Source organism: Paroedura picta, chromosome 10 (assembly GCF_049243985.1).
Source record: "Paroedura picta isolate Pp20150507F chromosome 10, Ppicta_v3.0, whole genome shotgun sequence".
Lineage (NCBI taxonomy): Eukaryota > Metazoa > Chordata > Lepidosauria > Squamata > Gekkonidae > Paroedura > Paroedura picta.
The window spans coordinates 35,219,901-35,242,006 of NC_135378.1; the positions used below are offsets into that span (position 1 = coordinate 35,219,901).

General features: G+C 39.8%; 1 protein-coding gene across 1 annotated transcript in view; it reads left to right on the plus strand.

Annotated features, from left to right (window-relative positions):
• The window catches only part of LOC143819938 (uncharacterized), a 226,884-nt gene extending 205,562 nt beyond the window's left edge, over window positions 1-21,322 (plus strand). Inside the window, exon 3 of the transcript XR_013225170.1 lies at window positions 20,500-21,322. The gene's annotated coding sequence lies outside the window, so the exon portion shown is untranslated. The remainder of the gene's footprint in view (window positions 1-20,499) is intronic.
• Window positions 21,323-22,106: the final 784 nt, after the last annotated feature.

Below are 22,106 nucleotides of genomic sequence, written 5' to 3' on the forward strand. Positions count from 1 at the left end.
CTGCCCACTTTAAGACAGAGGTGACAATCCCCCGTATGAGGGAGGCACAGTATTTATTATTTCCTGGACCCAGTCCTATATCCTCCCACTTGGGAGTTCTAAGCAGCCAGGTGGGGCAACAGTAATATGAACAGGTAATAGATCTCAAGCTTCTCAGAAACCTGTCCACACAACTGTAAAAGGTGGCACCCTGGAATCATCCAATCCTGTCAATGACAATGTAAATTCAAAGTCAGAACAGACATAATAGGTTTTATCCATAAAGAGTGGTCAGTTAAATCCTGTCTAATGGATGAGCAAAAGTACTTCTGTAAGCTCCACTTTATGTGTGGTCTTCTTTGTGAACAATGACAAATTTCATTCAATATCACTGAAATTACTTATGGTTTTTGAAGAAAGGCTGCATTGAACCTTTCATTAATTCATTTATCTATTAAAATGTGCATTTTCAACCACCGATGGATTTTGTGGTGCAGGACTTTCTTCCTTGAAATTTGGTTCCTGAGGGATCAGAGGCCCTTCAGAAACATCACTAGAAAAAATGAGATCTGTCATGGGTGAGATGATTTGGTAGACATCAGTACCCCCTCCTCCACAATCAGAAATGCCATTCCATTGGAAGAGCTGCATAGCTGGATCCACTTCACTCTTTGCATTCCTATCTTGCTGGCTCAAGGTAGCATACTATGGCCTTCCAAGTATAGATTAGCTAGAACAGCTATAATGATGATTCACTTTGTTCAAATCAAGAATATGGCCTCTATTCTTTAAGGCATGAATGGCCATCTTGTACTTTAATTGTTAAAGAAGCCTGCTTATCTATTCAAGATCAAAGCATCATTACGAATAACTGCAGTGACTAGCTGGCAATATTGCTTGTTCCCTGTTTAAACTGTGGTATGCATTGTCCAACCTCTTCAAGTACCAGTCTCTGAAAAGGTGTTTTTAATGATCTCCTGCCCTGACATTTCCAATAGAAAAAATTATTGGCAGGATCCATACAGCCCTGAAAACAGATTAAATAGCTCAGAACTTACATTAACTAGGAATCAGAGTTAATAAGAATGAAAATGCAATATATATTGCTTTGAAAATTTTAACTGAAGTAGCTGTGTTCAAGATGATACAGATGACTAAATGACCTGCCTAATAGGAAGTAAAAGACAAATTCAGTTGCAACATTGAGAAAAACACTTCCATACTTCAGGAGAATAATAAAACTGTAGGGTCCTTTATGATCCAGCTGGTAAAGTAGAAAGCACTAGACCAGCCTTTCTCAACTTTTTTGTACCATTGAGAAGCTCCTGAAACATTCTTCAGACTCCAAGAACCCCCAGAAGTGATGCAATCAGACAGAATATGGTTGAGAAGCATAGCTGTGTACTTGCCCATCTAAGGTCCCTCCCCTTCCCACTCCCTCCAGACCCATCATTGGCCATTTTGGGAGGAGGGCCAGGTTGACATGACTATATATGGTCATATCACCTGATAAATGTTTAACAATTAAATATATATATATATATATATATATATATATATATATATATATATACAATTTACTCCTACCCATTTGGGTAGGAGTAACCCTTCCAGGGCTCTCAAGAAACCCCAAGGTTTCAAGAAAGCCTGCATTAGACCATTAAAAATATGGGACCATCATGAGAAAATAAGATAGTTGGCAGAGATGATACTTGTAGGAATGTTTCCAGTTTCCCATATCCCTGTGCAACAGCTGTTGTGCTAAAAGTCAGTGGTCTGTAACATTGTTGAACTTGTGGGCAATTTGGAGCTTTTGAGAATAGAATGTTTAGGTCACCCGTCTCTGACAACAGTCTCAGGATAAAGGTAAAGGTAAAGGTATCCCCTGTGCAAGCACCGAGTCATGTCTGACCCTTGGCGTGACGCCCTCTAGCGTTTTCATGGCAGACTCAATACGGGGTGGTTTGCCAGTGCCTTCCCCAGTCATTACCGTTTACCTCCCAGCAAGCTGGGTACTCATTTTACCAACCTCGGAAGGATGGAAGGCTGAGTCAACCTTGAGCCAGCTGCTGGGATTGAACTCCCAGCCTCATGGGCAAAGCTTTCAGACGGCTGCCTTACCACTCTGCGCCACAAGAGGCTCATAGTCTCAGGATAGCTAATATTAAAAAACCCATACATAAAAAAAATTAAAAACCTTTAATAATTAAAACTAAATTCCTAGTTAGAAGAATGCTCTGCCACTACCTCCAAGAGTCAAGTCAAGGGATCAGTATAGTCCTGATTTAATTTGTTTCCCAGGTTCAGTTAGAGAGAGGGGGCGGGGGAATCCCGATGGCCCTAAATTCTAGCATTGGCCCCAACCATATGCCTGGCAGAAAAGCACTATTTTACAGGCCCTTCAGAACTTCAGGAGCTGTCATAGAGCCTGGATCTCTCCTGACAGCTCATTCCACCAGGCTGGAGTAAGGCCCAAGAAGACCCTGGCTCTGATTGAGACCAATAACTTTTGGGGGGTTAGGGATTACCAATAGGTTGGAATCTTCTGAGCAGAGTACTTTTCAGGGGACATACTCAGAAAGACAGTCCATCAGATATGCAGGGCCTGAACCCCATAAGACCTTAAAGTTTAATACCTTAAACACAGTCAGAAACTCAACTTGTGGCCCATGGAGCTATAGGTGCACAGGATGAATATGGGGTCTGCATGAAGAACTTGTGAGGTCTCACTCAGCTGCATTCCGGACTAGCTGTAATTTCTGGATCAAAGTTAAGGGTAGATCTATATAGAGGGAGTACAGTAATATAGCTTGAAGGTGACCATTGCATGGACCAATGGGGCTAAGTATTCTGGGGCCAGGTAGGGCATTACTAGCTTCATTTGCCATAGATCAAAAACAGGGTTCTATGATGAATGCAGACATTTCTGAATGGGTTTTCTCAGCACGAGGTTCTTGGGCTGTTGAGAAGTTCCTCCTGCTATAGCGAGGCAGAAGAAAGTCAGGACTGGCTATCTGCTTTGTGTAATACAAGAGAAGTAAAGGTAAAGGTAAAGGTATCCCCCTGTGCAAGCACCGAGTCATGTCTGACCCTTGGGGTGATGCCCTCTAGCATTTTCATGGCAGCCTCAATACAGGGTGGTTTGCCAGTGCCTTCCCCAATCATTACCTTTTTACCCCCCAGCAAGCTGGGTACTCATTTACTGATCTCGGAAGGATGGAAGGCTGAGTCAACCTTGAGCCGGCTGCCGGGATTGAACTCCCAGCCTCATGGGCAGAGCTTACAGACTGCATGTCTGCTGCCTTACCACTCTGCGCCACAAGAGGCTCAACAAGAGGAGTGCGCTGCATCAAATAGCAAAAAACCCAACAAAAGTGTTACAATTGTAAGGAAAAATAATTTATTCAATTGAACTACCCCTGCAAGTTTCAGATAATTTTTCTTTGGGGAACAGATGTCCATTAATAGGTACTGTCTGTCTGTCTTTTAAAAAGAACTTCATCTAAAACAAATCTTTTAATAAGTGATCCAAAATTGAAGTAAGGTTAAAATGGACTTGTATATCTACCTTTGTTCCATGTCATCAATCCATTAACAAGCAAAGTAAAGTTAAAATTGCCATTCTGTCTTTCCCCCATATATACCAGGATCAAGGGAGAGGTACAGAAGGGCATTTAGAGTTACATATGAAATTGGTCTCAAAACTGCTCCTTGATATTTTTCACAAATGTATCTATCTCCACTGCTATTGAAAACTTTCATTATTGTGGTAGAGAGAGAGAGATGCTTGCTATTTCTTTTTCTTGTGACTGATATTGCTACCTGTTTGAATCTGATTGAATCTGACTTGAAGTGGCCAAAACAATCTTGCCAAGTTATTTGCATTTATGAATTCTCTCAATAGCTGAGTTTCAGAACTCTCACTTACAGTGAGCAGGGGAAAGCATATATTCCCCCAGATTTAATTGATGGAGTAGAGTGTTTTCTGCCTCATATTTTCCTTAAAAGTTTGAGGGGGAAGGTTGCTGTGTTTGAGCAGCAAAGTTACTGCCCCTGTTAATGCAATATTTGATTTGCTATTTGCTTTTAAAATTGGATTCTGATTGGGAAAGGGCTCAATTGAGGAAACCATTTTCTTATGGAAGCCATTTTCTCCAGTGCTGAACTGCCAAACTTTCATTTGCATCACTTTATGAAAGAGAGTATTTTCTCTATTAGTTTTTGTTGGTGTTTGCTTTTCTTTGATTATTGTAGGACTCAGATTGCGGGTGAGGGAGGCAATTGTCATTCCATACCTCTAAATAGAGACATTTCTATAATTTTTTTATTAAGGGTGCCAAGGAAATCAAGGATGGATAGCAACTGACCAAAAGATACACATCTGCCATTAACCGATTCTATTCAACAAATGTACATATTAACAAAAAACCTTTAAATATTTAAATATAATCTATTTTATTGACACATTTAAATATTGTTGTGCTCCAGTATAACATCCTATGATTTAATAAACAAAAGCTACCATTCATTAAATGAAAGACAATTTTTAATATTTTATTTTCATTTCCTGTTGATACAAATGCCCCAAAAGATAAACAGCCTCAGAAAATAAACAAATATGCCATTAATTCACAGTTCCAGTTATTAAAAATGACCCCTACTGCTTCAGTGAATAAATTCAGCTGATTAAACTTGTCATCCATTCCATATTTAATCAGGATTAAATTCAGGGGTTGCCAGCTCTGGCTTGAGAAATTTAGGATTGGTGTTTGGGAAGGGTAGAGTTTAGGAAGGAAAGGAAACTCAGCAGGGATGAGATGGTGTAGAGGCCTTCTTCTGAAACTGCCAATTTCTTCAGGGGAACTGCTTTTCACAGTCTGGAGAGTGGTTGTAATTTCAAGAGAAGTTCGGACCCCACCTGCAGGTTGGCAACCCTAAGTCATATTGAAACCATAGACTTTATGTATAAGTAAACCGTGCATAGCTCCAGCAGCACAGTTGCCCCAGTCATTGTAACAACATTGTAACATTTAAGTTGCCACCTTGTTATGATCAGGATATATATTCCTTTGGAGCAGGCTTTCTCAAATGGGGTTTTGTGAAACCCTGGAGGGGGGGGTTGACAGACCTGGAAGGGTTTTCTTAATGTATGAGAGTTAATTAATTTTAATATGTTTTTAACTTTTTGTTAAATATTTATTGGGTGATATGACCATATTTGGTCACATCGACCTACCCCCCCCACCTAAAATGGTCAATAATGGACCTGGAGGGGGGGGAGGGAAGGGAAGGTTTCCCAGGTAGGCATGTGCACAGCTTTGCTTCCCAACCACATTCTGCATGATTGCACCACTTATGGGAGCTCTCGAAGCCTGAAGAATATTTAAGGAATTTCTCAATGGTTAAAAATGGAGAAAGGCTCCTTTGGAGTTATCCCTGCTCCAAAAGGAGTTCCTGGCACTGGTTTCTTCTTTCCAAAAGCACTTGTTGATCCTCTATGTAGACTTCAACCTCTGTCCATCTTACTGCCATGCAGACTTGCTGCCAGGTGTATTATATTATTGTGAAACATGCAGCAGGTTAAGAGAGAGAGAGAACTGAGTCCAGACCTCTCATGAAAAGGTTTAGACATAGTCTGTCTTTCCTGTTAGAATTTATAGACTTCTGGCAGCCTAATGTTTTCTTCTATACCTAGACTGAAAGCTTTGTAGATAGCACCTCTTATATTAGAGGTTTCAAAGCAGCAAACCTATTTATGGCCATGAAAACCAAAAATATGGCCTGCTAGTAGTCATGTTTCAATCCAACTAACTATTGTGAGGAACATTTTTTTCCTCTATAGGCCCATTCAGTACACATTGAATAATACACTTTCAATGCATCTTAGAAGTAGGCTTTTCTGTTTCACACAGGAAAATCCAGCTGCAAAACCTCCCTGAAAGTACATTATTCAATGTGTGTGGAATGGGCAGGAAGCCCATCTTGAACTTAAATGATCTGAGCAAAGAAAAGATATCCCATTATTTTCTGGACTGGCAGTGAAATTTCTAAATTTGTTTTTGTACAGCATTGGCTTAGTGTCAAAGAGAAAGAAGCATGGTAAGTTCGGGACTGAAGCTTTTAGAGTTTTATTAGCTTGTTAATAAATAGTAAAGAAAAGGCAGTATTTTCTAACCATGTCTAATGTTCAATAATTAAATATTTCAAAATGAAAAGTTGGCACAGTTGATATAGAGAGAGGAAATAAAACTTGAAGGAAAATGAAAAAATAGGAGGAAAATGACTTGAATTTGATCAATAATTATTACAATTGTTTTGCATGTTCTCTAAATTTATATTCAAGTGGATAGACATGTTGGTCTGAACTGAAAAGACAAAATTTGAGCCCAGTGACACCTTTAAGACCACAAAGTTTAATTCTTGGCACAACATTTTGTGTGCATCTGATCAAGTGCTCCCGGATTCCAACACAGCTCTCTAAATTTAGAGTTTGTTTCACTGCATCCCAATGTAAAATTCTGCTAGCAATTTCATGTGAAAGTAAACGTTTATTTATTTAGATATCCCACCTTTCTTCCCAATAGGGATTCAAATGACTAATGATCTATAAATTGGAATCCTTTCTGATTGGTAGATCACTTGCATGTATGCCTCTCATATTTGTTTGTTACATTTTAAGGAGTTCCAGGTGGTACACATTGTTATCTCTTCATCTTTATCCTCACAACAACCCTGTAAGGTAAATAGGACTGACAATGATTTGCTCAAAATGACCTGGAAAATTTCATGGTACATTAGACATTTGAACTAGAGGGCTAATATGATACTACAACCACACAACACTGAGAGAGCTGAGAGCTTTAAAAAAATCCATTGACGAAAGAATGACATAATTTTCATGGAAACTCTGAAGTGATATCACACTTCTCAAGGAAACACTGGAAATTCTCAGAGAGTGCAGACATAATTTCTGATTTTGCAGATATGCTACTAACTAAATTGAATCCATATATTTTATTCTTTTGGATTGGCCTGGATTTTCAGATTTGAGAGCTGTATTGATTTTTCATTTGTTTATACTGGTCTCTCACTCTCTAGAATCTAAGTCTTCTTCTTAACAAGGAGATGACGACAAGCAAGTAACTTTGCTTGTGCCAAAATATTTGGTGACTGTAGTAAAATCATGTTGTAACTCAGGATACTTTTAGGCTTCCCTCATAACGTGTGATGGTTCACTGTTTATGACTTCTGTTGTGAAAGCGGTAAGAAGACATCACTTCTGGGCTTTCCCTGGGTGTGACATTACTAGTTCAGCAGAGATTTGATGGGCTAATTTCCGAAGCTGCCTTTTCTTCCAGGGGAACTGATTGCTGTACTCTGGAGATCAGTTGTAATTCAGAGTCCATCTTAATGTCCATAACCCTCTGGAGAAAATGGCATCTTTGGAGGGTAGACTGTATGGCATGATATCTCTGCTGAGTTCCCCCTGCTGCATTCCATCCCTTCCCCAAACTGTGCCTTTTCCAGACAACGTTGTTAATTCTCCATGAATTCCCCAAACCAATCTTTATGCTTACATTTTCTTATATCTTTTGAAATATTTTAATATTATTGAGTAAACTTGTATATCCTTTGGTGGGATCAGTCAGTATTTTTGTTGGTGAGTGGCTTGTGGTTGGCTTTTCATTCCATAAATAACTTAGATAAAAGCTGAACCTTAGGAAGTACAATATTTACTTTGAGCTCTGCTCATGCTCATGGGTAACTCTAAACCGTCTTCCAAGCTGAACAAAGACTATAGAATGAGTTTTACTTGTTGAGTGTCATCCAGCTTGAGTGGGAAGAAAGACAAATATGTCACTGAAGGGTAACCAACAGAACAAAAGAATCTGAACAAAAGCAAGGCATCCAGACAACAGCATTAGACTTATTATAATGTCCTAGAACTGAACGATGAGTAATTGAACATAGCTAAAAAGAGAAAGATCTCATGGTGTTGAAAGTAGGGTACTTGGAGTTATTTTGATTATCCTGAACCCACCAAAAAAAAAACATAATTTGGCTTTCTTACAATGAAGTGCACAAAGAAGGCAAGAAGGTTATTATAAGACTCAATTGAAGCCAGGACATCAGGCAAGATCCCCACAGTTTACATCCAGTGTAATTTGGAGACCAAAAATGGTGGTAGAATGTGCTGTCAAGTCACTGCTGATTTATGGGGACCCATGGGATTTTCAGAGTAGGTTTGCCATTGCTTACTTCTGTGCCACAATCCTAGTATTTCTTTGATGTTTCCCATCCAAATACTAGCCAGGATCAAGCCTACTGAGCTTATGGGATATGACTAGATTGGGCTAGCCTGGGCTTGCTAGGTCAGACCAGAACTTGCCAGAGTTATTTCTTGGAAAAGAGGAACTAAACTGATAATTTCCTGCAAGCCTATTGGTGGCAAGCTGTAAAAGGAACATTTTTCTGTTGGGGAGGAGTAGGGTGGATAGTACTAGAGAGATACGTTCTTCACTGAATTGAGTGTCTTGAGATCTGGAACAGCTGAGGAAATTCCACTCCACTATATGGTTTATAGCATCTATTCCTAAGGAGTCAGACAACCAGCAAGATCATCAAGAAGATAGACCCTGAAGTCCCCTGCCAGAATTCTATTATTGCATGCAAATCACAAGAGTATCCAGTACTTGGTGGCCCACAGGTAATGCTTGAACTGATCCGATGAAAGGCTGTGCTTGAGCTGACAAAAGGTAATTGAGAAAACTGACCTATGGTTGTAGATTTTATTCACTGCACTCACACATACAATATGTGTGCGGTGGTAAATCGGCGTGTTTTAACCATCCAAAGTGTGCAAAATCTACATCTCACTAGATCTTTGATTAATACATAATATTCAATAAAAATTGTATACTTGGGAGGAAATGGCTGGCTTTCTTCAAAAGCAACACTTATTTAAGGTTGTTTTAAATTTTTTTCCCATTATTCCACTGAGTTTCAAGAGAGGCTTGAAAGTTAGCAGTTTTTTTATTTGTTTATTCAGTCAGTCACCTTGAAAGAAGGAGAGATATTAATACTCCATTCTTATTGTAATGAATGACTTGTCAAGCTATGGTATGATTTCTTCCCTGGCCGGAAATCCACACTCCAGAAGCCTTGATTATATAAGGGCACCACTTTCGACTTCCTGTCATTCCTGTCTCCTTTTTCATCTAATATTCTGCAACTAGATGGAGCAGTTTTGAAATCATATGATTAGTAATGAGTGAGATGTCTTGGTCACATTTTTGCAGTAGGAGAGGTAAGTAAGTCCCAGAAATAGTGAGCGAATAAGATTGCATATCAGAGTCCAGTACTTATTTTCCATTTTGAAGCTTACACAGAAGCACAGTTGCCATATAGGACGAGATGGGGGGGGGGGGGGAATCACCCACCTTGAGTTTTAGACTACATATGATTATTCCCCAGGAGGGCAACGATTTCAGGTTATTGTAAGGTATGAAAAAGTAAGGATAGCACAGGCTTTTAAAATGTACCAGATTTATTATGATGATTATTACCATTATTATTCCACCTCTACATACAGAAAAAGAGGGATTTTTTCCCCTTCTGATTGGACTCTTGCTGTGAATCATGCACTTGTCCCTCCACCAATTGCTGTGTTTCCATTTATCTCTGCAACCTGAAATGTCACCTTTTCATGCACAATCCAGTCATTCTCATGCAGTTTCTTCCAAGTATTCAGCGCACATTTGGGAAGTTTTACTGCTGGGTGCTAGTACATTAATTGCTGTCCTTGCAGAAATGCACTCCCCTTTGTTGCTACTTCAGAGATTCTCAGATTTGTCCTCAGTGATGTTGGGTTTGGGCACTGCCACAGTGGGCACCTTTGCACTAGGCTGGCCTTGAAAAAAAGCCCCCTTCACTTTCACTGCAGAGATTGTCTGGGACATGCTGCTGGGTTTGTACTGCTGCCTAACTATTCCCCACCATAGGAAACATTGGAAGATAGGGGCAACCTCTATAGGGTGCCCATAGAATTGGACCCCTTGGCCCAATCTTTTGAAACTAGAGAATTCTTTTGAGGAGAACAGACTGAATAGATTTAGGCTAAATTTGCCATTGACTTTAATGACCCTACAGTGTATAATGCAGCTGAAATATTCGGTATTCCTGAATGCTGCCGAACCCAACTACCAATACCAGTATTGGTATTCGAGAATCTCAGCAAATACTGATATTTTTCAGGTCCAATTTTTTACCCCAACCTGAAAAATACCATTCCCCCCCTTTCACATGCCTAGTTGCAATTTAGCTTTAATGGGATTTGCAAATGTAAGATCATCTGAGTCACTGCACCAGCCCATATAATAAACTCAGGCTGCTGATCTCAAGGTAAAATGGCACAGAACTATCTAAAGATGGATTTGATTTTTGATATTAATATTGAAAGAGAACCTATCCTACATCTCTTTCAATGTTATTCCAGAAGAGGGAGTAATTAGAAATGCTAGGGAGATAGAAAACCTCTGCCCTTAAACCTCTTTTTGACTTTTGACATTGGTCTCTAAAGAACAGGCACAGTTGTACTCCAAACAAAGGTGAAATTTGTTTGCAGTCTACCTACTTTTTTTTTTATTTCCAGTCAGCTTTTCCATCCTGCAGTCCCTCCATTGGATTTTGTTCGATGTAGACAGTTCATTAATAAGATAATTATTAATGAGATAATGTTCTGCTCGTTCCCGGTGTTTAATCTGCTGCTTCAAAAACCAAGCCACGTACCTGTTCATCCATTAACTCTTATGGACTCTCTCGGGTACTTTCTCTGGTAAAATCAAGGTCAATCAATCTGTCTTACGTCCATATTTATTCAGGATTCTTTTGAGCTGGCAGTGACACTTTTTTGCTAAAGGCAACATGCCGTGTGACTGCAAATGTATCGGCACGCAAATGTTCATTCCCTCTGCATTGGTAGCAAAGCTAGACATTATCCCAGAGATATATCCCAATTGCTAAACACAGTCATGATGAAAACTTTTCTCATCTTATATATCTCCATTTCTCTATTGTCAAAATCATAGATACAAATATTGTAAGAGTTTATTTACATACTTGGTTTATAGCTTGCCTTGTCCTCAAAGGCGACCCAAAGCAAGTGTCATCCTTACATCATTTTCCTTTACTCTGCTTTCTTCTCGTAACAATCCTGGGAGGCAGGTTAGTCTACCAGCAAGCTTCCATGGCGGGAGATTCAAACCTGGGGGGGGGGGTTGTCCCCAGATTCTTGTCTAGCACTCTAAGAACGTCATGGTTGGCTTCAATATAGTCTGAGCAAATGTTTGTTCAAATCATGATAAAGAGATAGTATGGCTGCAATGAAGTTGCCTGGGGATCTGTATTACATTTGGTGTGATTTACTTTATTCATAAATAAAGGGAAGTCAGCAATGAGCAGGGAACCAGCCAAGTTTTCAAATGAGTCAAATGATTTTTATATGGTGAAACCCCAGAGAAATGGTGAAGAGCTCCAAGAGGAATGAATACATAAGCAAGTGGCAGAGGGTATTTAGTGTAAGTAACTGCAAACTGATACACATGGGGAGGTTCTAATTTATGTATTCATTCGTCTGATCTGAACTGCCAATTAGTCACCAGGAAGGTTTCTTGGGTTATGGCGGTTCACTCAATGTGCATTGGCAGTGAAAAGAGGCATGTTCCTTAATATGGACTATTTTGATAAGAATGGAAAATAAAACTGTCAGTGCTGCAATGCCTTCTTATACATTTATGATGTGAATACAATAGAATGGTTAGGCATATTCTGATATTCCCATTTAAAAAAAAACATTATAAAGCTAGAGTCAGAACAGAAAAGGATAATCAAATAGAGACATACTTTCTGCATAAGGAAAGTTTATAAAGCTTGAGACTCTTTGTGTGGGGGAGGGGAATGGCTAGCAACAGAATTAGGACAGGGAAAAGAAACTGTTTATACAATGCAAAGTTAATTTGTAAAACTCCATTCCCCACCTGGAAATTGGCAACCCCACCACTAAGTTTATTTCCAATTGGCTTCTTTTTTATGTCTACCACAAACTGCCAACATTGCTAGAAGTAACTTCAGCTCTGTGCTAGACTGGTCAGGTCCTCATTTAGGGTTGGTGGGTATAGTACAGGATAGGTAGTTCAGGGACATGAGATCAACAAGCAGCCTGAGGAGAGGTAACCAATGAGACACTGCAGCCTGACTAGGTCCAAGACCTGTGGAGGGAAGTCAGAGAAGAGTTATCAGGGCCTGAATCTTTGTGTTGATTTGACATTGATGGTCAACATCTTTCAGCCATTTTGAGGCTGCAGGATATGATAAATATGCCACTCTGAGCTTAGAGCCAGGTTTGGGATGCCCAAAGTTGGTGAACTGTTTGGAGAGCTTCTTACAAAACCTCCACTTAAAACTGCCTTTCTCAACTTTTTTTACTGTCAAGAAACCTCTGTAACATTCTTTATGCTTCGATAAACCCCAGAAGTGGTACAATCTTGCAGAATATGGCTGAGAAGCATAGCTGTGTGCATGCCCACCTGGGGCTCCTCCCCTTCCCACCCCCTCCAAGCCCATCATTGGCCATTGGGGAGGGCAGATTGGTCACATCACCCAATAAATGTTTAATAAATTCTAAAAAATATATATTAAAAATTCCACCCACTCAGGAAACCCTTCCAGGGCCATCCAGAAACCCCAGGGTTTCATGAAACCTTATTTGAGAAAGCCTGACTTAAAAGGATGGAAATGAGTTAATTTGCAGTGCAGCCAAAAAAAGAATAACCACTAGTTTAATCCATCTTCAATCTACTAGCTACAGAATAAATACACTGGAGAAAAAAAATAATGGTGTGTAAAGTAGGCACAGAATACAAAATCGAGATTAAAGGCTTACTGTTCTGAAAATCTACATTAAGATGTGAATGTGTCATGGGCCTTTGTTGCCTGACATTTTTCTTTTGGGGTATGAAAGGAGAAGATTGTCCACAGCTTGCCTAAACTTGTGAAACTTACCGATTAAAAACATAATGATGATGCAAACCACATTTCTTCTGTGCAATCTTTTATAATACCTGGTTGTTAACAAGAGCCAAGGACTGAAATTAGGAATAGCCAGACCAATGAAACAGCTGCATGTTTTCCACAGTATACAGCTGCTGGAAACAAAATATCACTCCGGACATTGGGAGAACAAGGAGCACTATGTTGCCTATGCAGCGTTTCCTGCTTTTATTTATCAGTAGCTTGGATTGGAATCACAATAGGATTGTTCCATGTGGGTGTCTCTTATGTGTCTCTTTCCTTGACATTTAAGCATTTTCAGCTTTGGCTGTGGCTCCCTGGTGTGTGTGTGTGGGGTGAGAAAGTCGACCAGCTAATAAAAGGCACATGTTAACTGTTAATGTTCATTTAGCAAATTTTGCTTAAAAGCATGTACTCTCTGAGCTAATTTCATCCAATTGCCTTTTAATTATAATGCCTTGCTCTGAGTTACAAATATAATGACTTTTTAATATAACTTGCACTGTTCTGTATCCAGTGTAGGATTTAATCATGTAATTTATTCAATCAGAACCAACACATTTTGTAATTAAACCACACACTGCACTTTAAAGCAATATTAAGATTCCAACTTTGTCCTGAAAGGCAAGAAATTTATCAGGGATGCTACAACTTCACAGCCAAACGCAATATTTGCATGGTACTGAAATAACATTCTGTGATCAAACGGAACTTTCTTAGCCTAATTTGTCCTTCCAGAGAGTTGTGAAAAGATTGATAAATGGATAATTCATTCATTCACTCACTCACTCATTCATTCATTAAATTTACTAGATATAAAGCCCATTTATAAAAATAGGCAAAGGGGTAGAGGGGTGGCAAGGGCACTCTGCGGTGGCAGGGAGGGCTGGTGGAAGTGCAGTGGGTGGGGGCGGGTTGGGTCGGTGGCGGGCAGCGGTGTGTGTAGGGCTGGGAGGTGGTGGGGGGGTTGGCGGGTTGGGAGAGGGGAGCCACGCATGCGTGGGACTCAGCGCATGCGTGGTGTACCATAGTTGCCAGGGGGCGGGGCGAGTGTGATCAGACGCAAACGACGCATGCGAGGAAGCCTGCACATGCGTCATTTAGTTTGATGCTGTTGCAGCGGCCACACGGGTTGCGCGGCCTGTCTGCGGTGGTGTCCGGGCACAGAGTGGCCGGGGGGAGAACAGGGCGACCTAAGGAACAGCAAGTAGGGGTGCGGGGAAGAGTGGGTGGGTGGCCAAAGATTTGGGGTGTTTGGGGGGGTAGAAAGCAGTGTAGAGTCTGTCAGTTTTTCTCGGGGGGGTTGAGGTGGTCAGGTGGGGAAAAGGGTCGAGCAGCGGCATGGCGCATCGTCTGTCGGGGTGGCGGGTGGGGTCAAGGAGCAGCAGAGAGGGAGATGTAGGGGGTGGAGTTGGTTGGGATGGATGGGTTGGGGGTGTTTCACGGCGGCCGTTGGCGTACCTTGGTGGGTCCGGGGAAGAGGTCAGCTGTGGAGGGGCTCAAGGTACTCCTTTCCGTGCGGCAGGGCCAGCGGCTGTCAGAGCCAGGAGTCCGGCGCTGCTGCCGTGGTCGTGGGAAGGTAGGGGAGGGTGTTGGGAGGGCAAGTTGGGAGGGTGTGCGGCTAGAAAGAAGCAGGCCCCTGCTCCTTTCCCGGCAGTGAGGCGCAGAGTCCACGAAGGGGGAAGCAGCCAACGGGGAGGCGTACATCACGCGCCTCCCCATTGGCTACTTGGTCCCGGAGTGAGTGACACTCGGAGGGGCGAATCAGGAGCCGCTTCATGGTTCCTGATTCGCCCCTCCGAGTTTTTATCCTGGACGGCACCCGCCCCTTTCTCCTCCCAACTTGCCCTTAGCACTTTATTTATTACTGCTCCACAGGAGCGGTTACAGATTGGCATTCCACAGCATTACAGCATTAAAAAGAGAAGGATCAAGCAGCTGGAAATATGTATAAACAACAACAACAAAACATATTGCAAAAGGAAATGCTAAAAAAAAGCTTAGATCTAACTTTTAAAACTTCCACCAAAAATGTTGTAGTCATAGACATAATTTTAGGTGAAAAGTTGCTTAGTGGGTATTGAAATGCACTTTCCCCTTTTGACAAATCCTTTTTACAAGTTTTTTTTTCTAGACTGCTTTGCAATCAAGTCACAGAAAGGGATTTCATAAGGATGGATCGATGTAATTGGAAGTGGGATATGCTTCTATGTGTAGTTGCCTAGATAAATTAAAACCAATTGCAGAAATTTGTTATCTGATCAGAGGTAAAGCAATATAAATGGTTTTAACCATAGTGTCACCCAAACTCTTCTTGCTCGTTTGTTCTCCTTATCTTGCATTTGGCTGCTCCCCCTGCCCTTTTAAAGGGGAATTCCCATTCGCAATGGGGAAAGGTTGTCAAGAAATCCTCCAGTTTAGTGGTCTTGAAACAGGAACAGCAGATGGTTCCTTTGGATTCTTCTGTCTTCCAGAAGAACCAGGAGGGCAATGCCTTCTTCACTATTTAACAGTCAACAAGACCATCAGAACCTGCTGAAAAGAGCTAGGTGGACAGAGTCTCCATGACCATTTGAGGCTGCTGAAGGGACTACAAATGATTCCTCTGGATTCTACCTTCTTTCAGGGGAGCCAACAGGGTAGTGCCTCCTTGAATTTTCAGCAGCCAGGTATTCTAGCAGAGGCTGTGGAGTAGTACTACTGGCAACAATGCTACAATGTTTTTTGCAGTCTTGTCATAGTAATTCAACTCTGCATGTGTTGGACTGGTTCATTATATCAGCTTTTTAAACAAAGTGCCCCTCCACACTTATGGTACAGCTACTGTTCCTGTCACCAACTTGGGGGCAGCCTGGCCTGCAACCTGAAATGAATCTCTTTTTCTTTGTGTCCTTTACCAATTTATGTGTTCTTTTCAATACATTCCTGGCACTGTACTTCACTGTGCCTTGAGAAATGTAGTTCTCAAGATATTTAAACCTCTGGGAATGACATTTACTTGGCTATGGCAAGTTGTGGCATCTCATTAGTATCCGCTGGGAATGTCTACCAGTTGGCAAGCTGTCATCAACACAAGTATGACAACAATATGGATAACAGCAACAACAACAAAATTAAAACTTTCAATAACTGTTACTCCATGTAGTTGTTAATCACTATGTGGAAATACCACAATTAGACCAGCTGTAGGGAAGGCAACAGTTTTGCGTGATTCTGGATGGAAGGTCTGCTGAAATTTCCAAAACCAAACAGTAAATTGGTTAAAATTATGACTCTGTGCACTTCAGACAAATTATGTTGTGTATTTCAATAATGTATCACATTAGTTCAGTAATATTACTATATGGCAGACTTCTAGTTAATACCTACATTGTTTCAAGCTGATTCATTATAGGTTTATGAAATCTAATATTTGCATCATTTTCTAGCATGAGAAGTTCACACTTTCCATTCAAGAGCCCCAAGATCTGAGACAGTGTGTTCATATCATGAGTTCTATAGCCAGCAGTATTGATTGACCTTCATCAGAATTAATACAATGACATTTAGTATTCCTTTGCCTGTCAAATATTCTGTCTTCCTAATCTAATAGGATCTCATGCACCAATTTGTACAAGGATATAGATACAATAAAAAGTCAGGTTAGGAATCAAAAAGCCGTCGATACAATTTACAGTACCATTCTGCTCCAATGTTGTAAAGCTACTAAAAGATCATAAAATTTTGGAGAAATGAATGCCTGGAAGCAATGTAGGACCCTGAGGCCAGCTTTGTAGTATATGAATGAAATGGTTCTGAATGAACAATTTAAGGTTTATGAAAAATTATTTGATTGAACGCTAGTATTCGGAATGTGAACAAAATGGATAGACTTTTGTTATGTGCTGAATGAGGATCTCAATTATTCATGAGTTATGTTTCCAGCATGTTGTTCGTGGAAATGCTTTATACATGTTATTTCATTGCTACAAAGTTTAGCATAACTCTGAAGTCAAACTCCCCCCCCCCATGATAGGTTCTGCTACAAGTAGGAAAATTATCTCCAACTGTCAGCAATTTCCATTCCATAAGCTCTCTTAAATGCATTTATTTATATACAAAAAGATGGGAGAAAGAGCTACATTATCTAATGTTCATTGTACCTGATAGGATTTTGTAATTTGAGTTATACCAACCATCTGTATTTCCCTCTTCATCAATGTATAATTATATTCTATGTGGTGTGTTTTTATGATTTCTGTATGACATAAATTAAATAAATTTGTTCACAGTGTTCTTGAGAATGACATATATGTATATGTATATGTATATGTATATGTATATGTATATGTATATGTATATGTATATGTATATGTATGTGTATATATATATATGTATATATATATATATATATATATATATATATATATATATATATATATATATATATATATGCTCTCTGCTTAATGAATAATTCAGTGCAAATTGATAACTTTCAAAGGAGGTTTTGTAGCTTCAACGTTATCTATTGTCAAAGTTATTTATGACCCTTTAATAGACATATTCCTAGTGAGCTGAATGAACAGTACCTGGGCGAGTTTTGAAGACAGGGATATACATGAGATTCCTAGTTACAGTTCTGGAAAGAAGGGTTTGTAGTCCATTAACAATGGAAATTCAGTGAGTCTGGATGTCTAGGTTGATATTCAGTACTGAGAAAAGTTGCTTTTCTCGCAAAGAACAGAAAAAGGGTAAGCATTGTATTAGTAAAAATACCACCCCAAAGATGTTAAAAACTACAGTTGGGTAGTATATTTAAGTACATCATTCTATGCGGTGAAATGCCTATCTTAAATGCTTGAAAAATCTGCACAGATTTCTATATCACTGAAGCTCAAAAACAGAAGCAAAAGTTTAGCTGTTAAACACATTTTCTCAGCCATTTTCACAGTTCAAACAACACATGGGGAATTAATATCTCAGCATCTATTGTGTTGATTTTAACAGTGTGTAAATGCACTGCAATCTCATGATAAGCCGTCTATAGGGATGAAGAATAAAGAAAGGATAGAATTTAATATTAGGAGAAGGAGAATAGCATGAAAAGGACTTTAGATCTATCTTTAGAACTATGAAATTATAAATGATTTCAGGATATAAGTTCAGGATATAAAGCATGTATTAAATGTAGAATGCTAGGGTGCTGTTTGAGGCTAACAGCATTTCTTCTGTCCCTCACATTGTCTAAATATGATTCTTTATCTCTGGCTAACTGGATCTTCTACAACAATTATTCTAAACCAGACTTTCTCAACTTTTTTACCCTTGAGAAACACCTGAAACATTCTTCAGGCTTTGAGAAACCCCAGAAGTGGTGAGATCTTGCAGAATATGGTTGGAAAAGATAGGCAAGGCTCCTCCCCTTCCCACCCCTTGCAGGCACATCATTGGCTATTTTGGGAGGGGGGGGTCGACATGACCATATGTGACCATATATTACCAGATATGTTTAACAAACTTAAAAAATATATTAACAATTAATTAACTCCCACCCATTTAGGAACCCCTTCCAGGGCTGTCAAGAAACCACAAGTTTCATGAAACCCTGGTTGAGAAAGCCTGCTCTGTGTTCTTGGTATGCCAATTGACGTTTGTTCCCAAAGAATGACTATATTACAAGTGTTCATATAATAAGAAAATATAAAAATGAATGCTAATCAAATATAGTTTAAATATGTGGAGCTGGATCATATGACTTCCTTGAATCCTAAGTTTGACCCTATGAGTCTCTTCCATTAAGTATTCCTTCAACAAGAACTGTCTTCCTCCCATGGAGAGTGACTTTTCTGATGAAGAAAGGGTTTCTCTAATGAAATATCAAAACTCTTTTTCTTTGTTGAAAGAATATTATTCTTGTTGGAGGAAAACTTGGTGCAAAGGAGCCATAGAATCTAGCATAGTGGGGGGCCAGAATTCACCCCCCCCTTTTTTTTTTTTTTTTTTGCCGTTTCAACCTGACTATATCTAATCTTCACTTCCTGCAGGTTGGGCATGTTTTATGTATCTTTATTTCTATTGTGAGGAGCAGGGCCTTTCTCATTAAGAGTCTAGAATAAATTCCCTATGCAATACCTCCAAAAAATGATTTGGGCATTGTTTCCCACACACTGAGCACAATTGTCTGTTTTTTGTTTTGTTTTTTTTTCCTCCTCTCAGAGCCAGATATTCAATTTGATGGGAATTTCAGCAAAATAAACTCTAGGTCTCACAGAATTATTTCAACAGTTTTCTGATGATCTATAGTCGTACAATATATGAAATCTTTTCTTTAAAAAATAATTTCAAAGCACTGAATCCTTTGGGGGATCCCATACATGCTTTGTTGATAAAAAATATTAAAAAAATCAAACAAAATATTTTGCTAGCAGCACTGAAAGATTAAATGTTATATATCACAGAGGGATTGTGGGATTTCTAGTGAACATCTGAATGAACTTTTTTGGCTTTCTACTTTTTAATGAAAATGAATGAGAAACTTGCAAGTTTTCACATACTCCCCTTGAGCCTCTACTACTTTTCAGTAGACAGCATTGTAGTAATTGAACAGAGCACCAAGATTGATGTGGAGATTAAAGGTTATGAGCTAAGAAGACAGGCTGGGAGCTGAAATCCATAAAGCCCAAGAATATTAGGTTCTTGAAATGGTATAGTGCATGTCGATTTGAGTAAGTGTTTCAGCCTAACTGTACTAATTGGACAAGTTGCTGTGAAGAGAAATTAAAGACACAAATGAAGAGCTCATCAGAAGTTGTTCTTTGTTAAGGCAAATACACACTGCTTTGAAGCCACTAGAAATCAGGAATAAGTCGGTGCACTGAAAACATTAAGAAGCCATGCATATTTATTCAGGGCTGCCAATGGGAGGGAGGAGACTTGGAATGATAACATTTGGGGGACGGTAATTACTAAGGATGCCAGCCTCCAGGTAGGATCTAGGAATTTTGCGACATGACAGCTCAACTCTAAGCTATGGGGATCGTTTCCTCTGTAGAGAATCGATGCTATGGATGGTGGACTCTGGCATTGTGCCCACAGAGGTACCCGTCCTCCCTATTTTATTTATTTATTCAACTTTTATACTGCCCTTCCAAAGGGTTTAGGGTAATTGACATCATGGCACAAGAACAATGTAATATAATAATCAGTAAAACACAGTCAAATCTAACATAAGCCTAAAATTAAGTAGTTAATATTTCTTAAGATAAATTAAAACAGTTCCTATACTATTCGCTTTAGATCTAGGAGCAGCTGACCTTTTCCCATAGGTGGGAGGAGTGCATAAAGTACTTAGCTTTGATATTTCAATATTTTAAATGGCCTGTGGCTGTACAATAAGCTGGATAATGATATTTCAATAATATTTCTGGTGCTGCGTGATGTCTATGCTTATATGCCCCGTCTCTAATTCTCCAGGAGGCTCCCAACCCAGCATCAAAATATAATGTGACCAGTGGGACAGCCATACCTTTTGAAGAAGAAAACAGATAAATGGTGCTGCTCAGCCAGAAGGAAGAAAAGTAGAGGGGAAATCCTGTGTGCAATGGAAGAAAAAGACTGAGGGGCCTTGATAGCTTTTGGCAATCCTGGGCCAATTGACGCCAATGGGGCTTTCTTCCAAATAAATATGGATGGAACTGCAATCTCATCTGAAAATCTGAACTGAGCTGACACCAATAAGCAGATGACACTCAGCTCCATCTTGTGCTACCAGCAGATCCCAGGAAACCTGTCTAACACTGTGAACAGGAGCCAAGAGGCAGTTTTGAGCTGCTCTGGAAGACTGTCTAAAAACTACAGAATATTTTCATAACATTAATGATTGTGGATGTTAGGAATTATATCCTTTGAATCTTATTCCAGGCCCATTCTGCACACATAGGATAATGCACTTTCAATGTGCTTTGGCAGCTAGATTTTCTGGGCTCAGTTCAAGGCACCAGAATGGACCTTTAAATCCCTGTACAGGCTGGGACTAATAAGGAATTCCGCCTCCCCCCCCCCACACACAAATATTCCAGTCACCTTTGGAGGCCCTGCTGCAGTTGCTCCTACTATCTGAAGATAGACAGGTGGCAACCTGAGGAAGGGCCTCCTCTATTGTACCATCAAAACGTTGGGACTCCCTCCCCAGAGAGATTAATCTGTCTTCCTCTATTGATTTCTTTTGCAAATAGGTGAAGTCTACTTTTTGTTTCATCTGGCATACCACCAATGATTGTCATAAGCTTATGATTATTAATGAAGATTGTTCTATGTATTGTTTATAAGTTTAATGTAAACCGCCCTGAGCCTCCGGGGAGGGCGGTATAGAAATATAATAAATAAAGGTTTTCTTTTAGTGTGGTTTGGTTTGTGTGTTTTAGTTGAACTTTATCATTTTAATTGTATTTGTAATTGTTAAATGTATTAACATTTTTATGTGTGTATATATATATACAGTAAGTTCATGAACCCTGACTAGCTGTTTGGAACAATAAATGTTGTATTCTAACATGTTTGTTCAAGGAAACCAACTTTAATAAAGGGTTTCCAGTTGGCTACTGCACAGCCTTCAGCACAGATCTTAAAGACAGTAAAACAGTTAACTCCCCGCAGAACCTGAACTATAACAATGCAATACATCTTGGACCAGTTTATCAGGAATATGTGATTCTTCTCTAAATCTTTTCCATTGCTAAAGAGCTTCTGGGATCTAAGGAAATATGACCTATTCTAGCAAGCTGGAGATCACTGCCCATGAATTGTAAAAAGAAGATGATCAGGGATAGGTATGGCAATTGGTGTAACTTGGTAACAAGGGGGAGATCAAAGCAATGAAATGGCATGACCCTGAAGTGCTAGAATTACATTGGGGTGACACTTCAGCACTTTCTCCCAAACCCTGTGATTTCCACAGAGTTCTGGGAGTGAGTGCTGGAGCATCACCCTGATGTGATGCTACCACTGGCAGGTCATAATAGAAGTGATATCATCACATGATGACATTGAGCACTCTCCCCTTGTTTGGTCAATCTGCTTCC